The sequence below is a fragment of the Macrobrachium rosenbergii genome, unplaced genomic scaffold, assembly GCF_040412425.1.
Source record: "Macrobrachium rosenbergii isolate ZJJX-2024 unplaced genomic scaffold, ASM4041242v1 60, whole genome shotgun sequence".
Lineage (NCBI taxonomy): Eukaryota > Metazoa > Arthropoda > Malacostraca > Decapoda > Palaemonidae > Macrobrachium > Macrobrachium rosenbergii.
This window is the reverse complement of record NW_027100732.1, coordinates 385,953-391,997: the sequence shown is the minus strand read 5'-3', so window position 1 is coordinate 391,997 and position 6,045 is coordinate 385,953.

The following is a 6,045-nucleotide window of genomic DNA, read 5'->3' as shown; positions in this document are numbered from 1 at the left end:
TGCTCGAATCTTTTTGTATTTTATATTATTCAGGAGTGAGGGAGAGGCCCACCTCCCTTGCCATACTTTTCTTGTGTACATTACTGACGTATGGTGGGTTTCATGTCAGCGTGAGGCATCTCCTGTAGCTGACAGCATTTTCCAGCAATGCCAACGTGAGCTGGTACCCAACAAAACTGAATTACCATGGACTTAGGCCAGGCAAAATACCAGTTTTTGCATTTTAGTTAAAGATGACTACAGATATGAAACATCATTAGTAGATTTAGAAAGCATCAGTGATTATTTTTAATATAGATTTTTGATGTATCTGATTATGATCTACAAATCTATATTAAAATAATCACTGATGCTTCTAAATCTACTAATAGCCATATCTGGTCATCTTTTTAACTAAAATGCAAAACTAGTATTTTGCCTGGCCTCTAAGTCTATGGTAATTCAGTTTTGGGTACCAGCTCACGTTGGCATTGCTGGAAAATGCTGTCAGCTACAGGAGATGCCTCACGCTGACATGAAACCCACCATACGTCAGTAATGTACACAAGAAAAGTATAGCAGGGAGGTGGGCCTCTCCTCACTCCTGAATAATATAAAATACAAAAGATTGAGGCAAATATCAGCCTTGACCTTCATCTAACAACGTAATCAGAGGCTATGAAGGCATCTTTCTCTTCTCAGAATTGTACACATTCTTGAATCACAGGTACTCTGGAGGAAAGTAACCTACCTGTGTGTGTGTCCATTGCAGTCCTGGTCTGACAGTGGAGCACGTGCTTCAATGAATTTGTGATTCTAACATCGTGAAACACTTAGACATCACCTGCAGGCAAAAACCTTTGTGAGTTACGGACAAGAATTACAATGTTTAAATTTAAAATGAAGTTCAAAGATACAAATTGTGCAATTTTATATAACTTTTTCTAAATTTATATCATTTACATAATTATTGACTTATTTGTGAAACTTTTAAAAGTACAAAATTGATAAAATATTATATACACGACTTTCTGTTTGAAATCATTAAGCATTTTTTTAATATTGCACGTGTGAAACCTAACAACAAAGTATCTAATTATTAATGTGTTCAAAAATATAAATGTATATATTTTTATGTTTCAAAATCATGTTCATTCATCAAAGCACTGAATGACCTCACTGGTCTAGTGCTGGGTCTTTGGCGAAACCTGTACTCATTTCATTCCACAGGATGAGTTAGGATGCATAGATTTCAAAAGTGTGGAGAGATGGCAGCGGTGTATGAACTATCTACTTGAAACAGATAAGCCTTCACAAACATGCTAGGTCCACTGAGAAAATTGTGAGTCTGTGCTTTCAATTCAGTGCCATTATTGGACTGCAAAAGCATAAATTTCCAGCGACTGCGATTCTGACAAGGATATATTTTACCTTAATACAACACCCACTCTCAGAGTGGCCGGGGTTAAGCGCCTGTCCCAGCAGAATGAATGAATGGTGCAGTAAGCAGGTGCAGGAATCATGACTTACTTAGGGGGTCAAGGCCTCCTGGCCAGGTAAAGACACGACATCTGTAGGTTGGGTTGAGTAGGTCAGATTAGTTTGCATTCATTCAGAAATTCCAACTATGACTATGTTTAGCCTTTCCAACTATATATTGGATCTGAATTTTCAAAACATAAAGAAAAATAGCTGGAATTATAGTATGATTTTTATAATGGGATATAAATGTGATTCAGGCTCACGAGCATAACAAACTATGAGGTATATTAATAGTAAAGTATGCTCAGAGTCCAGTGCGATCTAGCCTAGAGCTGCCTTAAGTGTAATAGGCTTTGCACAAACTCCACCCCCAAATCCAGACCTCCCAGAGTAACACCTGACGTCCAAAACAGATCAATTAAGGTTCTTTCGCTGTTCCGACATGTCACTTTCAGGCACAGGCTATGACCTTAACCATGGCAGCTATAACAAGCTAACCTTTCCAAGATTGTCGTACTCTGAACTGGCCAGAAGTACCTTCAAACCTGACTTAGGGCACCGTGCCTGACTAGCCAGGAGAGAGAGAGAGAGAGAGAGAGAGAGGGCTGGCTAGGCGCTACCATCTGCAGCAGTGGGTTCAAATCACCAACGCCTACCCCTACCCTTACCTGACTAACCTAGGGCTGTAACCCCACCAAAAGGTCCTCCTGCCCATGGCATTCAATACCCCATGGGAATTTACCGAAATTAGTGGCCTGCCTTAACCACATTTAATGAATGAAGTTTGGATGAATAATTATAGTGTAAAAAATTGCTAAATAATTAAAAAAATCCATCTGAAATCGCTTCCATAGATATAATGAAATGTTAGTGTAAAATAACATATATAGAAAATCTGCAGGGTCATATCTACACGTCAAGAGCCACTCACCGCTGCCTGTGCTAACTCTCCCATATTCATATCACTTATTAATCCTCTTTTCGAAATACAAATAAGTATATTCGAAATTACACTGTAGCTTAAATGGCTTTTATCAGCTTATTTACGGAGAAATGAACGACATAAGACACCGTCTTCTCCTCATTTCACAGAGGAATGTAAACAAACGACGTCTGAGTCTTCGACTTTCGCGCCTTAAAGAAGACATGGCGGCGTTTGGCACCTTTTCATGTATTGTTTTTCTCCAGGATTTCACGTAATTTCAACATTATTTCGGCATATTTAAATACTAAAATATCATTTTAACATTTTAAAAAATTATTTTCATATTTTTAAATATAATGTACTGTTTTGATCGATTCTGTCTCAAAATCAAGCCGGATTTAAAAAGACATTTTTGAGATAACGATTACTCCTGTCAAAGCTTTCGACATTTTTAACGTAACATTCGAGCTCAATTTTACATTTTTCGGAATATTTTATATAGAAAAACATTATAGTATGTTATTTTAACATTTCATTAATATATAGAATATTATGTTAATCGATTTCATATGGAAACGAAGCAAAATCATCCAATGCTGAGCCAAAATCTGACAATTTCAAAGCATATGTTAGCGTCTTGTCTTCCAGAACATTTGACATAAATATGACTTATTTTAGACATTACACTTACAAAATCAGCATTTTATATATATATATATATATAAATAATATATTACTATATATTGCACTCTGGTCTTTCGAAGAGTGGTCGATTGCAGTTCCTATAAAGTGGACATTAGTGTCAAGGGTTCATTTACTAACACTCTGTGTAATTCGACACGAGGAGCACAGAGTGTTCTTGGTCAGGGTTGAGGCTCCTTTCCATATAATAATAATAATTATAATTAGATATGATGTGATAATGTACAGAGGTTTAAAGTGTTTTAGGATGGGTGACATCAGGTATAATTAATTATGTTAATGAAAAGTTTGGTTACCGGGAGTTGGTTAAATGTCTCAGGTTGTATATATATATACATATATATAATATATATGGAGTATGGCTTTACAGAGACAGAAAGAACTCAAACAGACACAAGAAAGGAGGAATAGAGGAGAAGAGCGAAGGAGGGGAGGAGGAGGAGGAGGAGGAGGAGGAGGAGGAGGAGGAGCCGTTGCAGAGGAAGATCCAGCCTCTTAATACTACTACTACAACTTCACCCTCACTTTGTTGACGTTTCTTCTTCTCCCTCAATTGAGGCGTTGACGTTCTTCTCCCTTATTTGATGCCAAACGTATTATTTCCGCCTCGTTTCATTCACCGCGACATCGGAAATGCGTCGCAGTGACGCATTTTGACCATCTACAATTATCCCTTGACCTCTCTGAAACAAAAGACGTCGGTTTTGCGTCGCGGGACGCAAATAAATAAGGGGTTTTCAGACGTTCGTGGTCTCGACCTCGTGATGTACGAAGGAGCCTCCCTCGGGGGATCGATGTAGAGGGGATTATTTAACTTAATTTGGGTTAGAACTAGACAGATATCAAGGGGCAGGTACCCCTCTTATATAACCCAAATTGCCCTAATTCCATCATACTGGTCCTGGACCTGGTGATGTACAAGCCTCATGGGATAGTTGTGAGTGCCTGATTTAACCCCAATTTAGGTGTTTTAGGGAACTGAATGAATATCATGGCCGTTGGGGGCGAATACCCCCTTGAAATGGTGACAAATTGCCCGAATTCCGTCATGAGCTGGTCAAGGCTAGAAAGCTAGGCCACAGAGGAGGCATCAGCCCAACCTAGGGTGACTCTAAAGCGTTAGTTGTGTTCTGTTCGCCTCAAGGAGCTTCCAGATTGGGTATGAGACCAGTTGCCACTATAACCAGGCTGGGATACCTTATATAGGCAGGCTAGGTTACCCTATGTAGCCTAGGCTGGGCAACCCCTATATAACTAGGCTAGGCAACCACTAGGCTAGGCCTCCCTATATAGACTAGGATAAGCTAGGCTTCCCTATATAAACTAGGCTAGGCTACCCTATAAAGTCTAGGCTAGGCTACCCTATATAGGCTAGGCTAGGCTTCCCTATATAACCTATGCTAGGCTACCTTATATAGCCTAGGCTGGGCTAAGGTTGTGGGAGAGTTGTGCATGACGTTTCTGCAGGTAGTTTTGTTTAGTTTCTGTTCCCTTGTATTTATGTATTTGTCATGTTTTCCTGTTACTTCTCTCTCTCTCTCTCTCTCTCTCTCTCTCTCTCTCTCTCTCTCTCTCTCTGCAGTTTGACTTCCCTTTTGGCACCAATTTGGTTTGTGTGCCTTCTGTTGACTGTCCGTAATGGGGGTTTTCAGCCGAAGGTTGAATGGAAGGGAAAGAAAATGGTATCCCTTCAGCTGCCACTGGTATTAAAATGCCCTCTTTCATTTATAGACCAAATGTCCTTGATAAATGTTTCTCTGGGCCAGCACACACTTAGCTGCCTAGAGCAGACTTCCTGTTGACAGTGCTCAATGCAGCATCCCATTATAGGAGCTTGGGGTATACAGTCAGGTCCAGTTGGACTGTTCATTTGACCTTAAAGATGGTCTGAAATAGAAGGACAGTGAAACGGAGTTTAAAGAAGACCTGTAGTTAGGTGAAACATCAATTATTTTACCTCAACAGCCTGGCGTTTGAAGTGGCGACTTATGGATATACAGTGTTTGCTTTAGTCTGTAGGACGTTTTTATGTTATTACTCTTGAACAACTTTAATGCCTGTATACTAATGTAAGCCTGATGGTCCTGTATATTTATAGCCAGTCCGTTCTTTATCTTACCAGATAATTAGTGGCGCACCAAGCGAACAGTGAGAGGTCCTCAGAAAGTAAGAAGTTGAAGTACTTGATCTGTCAAGAAGGAATTGTATCTTTTGGTCTCATTGGGAACATGTTAGGACCTCTGTCCATTTGATTTTTCTGTAAGTATTTAAAAGATTATTTGCACGTTTATGAGTACTGTCGTTCATGTATGGTTTAAAGTTTAACTCTTGAGGTTAGGAACATTCTAATTGTTAGGCTTGGCTCTCTTTGGCATGTTCTCAGGCACTAAACTCATACTAGATAGAAATGGTTTATGTATATGCACTAGATTGTCCAAGTAGCCTTTTTCATTAGAACCACCTCCAAAATGCACATGCAATTCATTACAAACAAAGGTCATTCTTCTGTAGATAGATTTATAAGACTCCCAACTCATGAAGGAAAGATGCTCTTCATTTGTTTGTCAAAATTAGAGTAAGTCTTGAATTTGTGGTAAAGGCAGAAGCTGTTGGTTGACTGTCAACCAACCAACGTTGGCCTGAATGAAATTGATTTCAAACAGAATCCAAGGATGCCATTTATTTCTTTTGAAACAAATTGTGTCCAGATGGTCATTACGTGTGATGTTTGTTTTCCCAGAGGATGTATTTTAGAGTTGAAATGAGCATACTGTAAAACATATGAAATTATTTTGAATTTCAAATTCTGTTTTTGATAATTGCTATTCAGAACAGTTTTCTCAGATTTTCATTTTATTTCAAAGTATTCCAAGCAGAGAGAAAACTTCAGAATCCTAACTAGGATTTAGTATTGTAAATGGAACATCCTGTGGAAATGTCATTAATCAAAGAAGAGA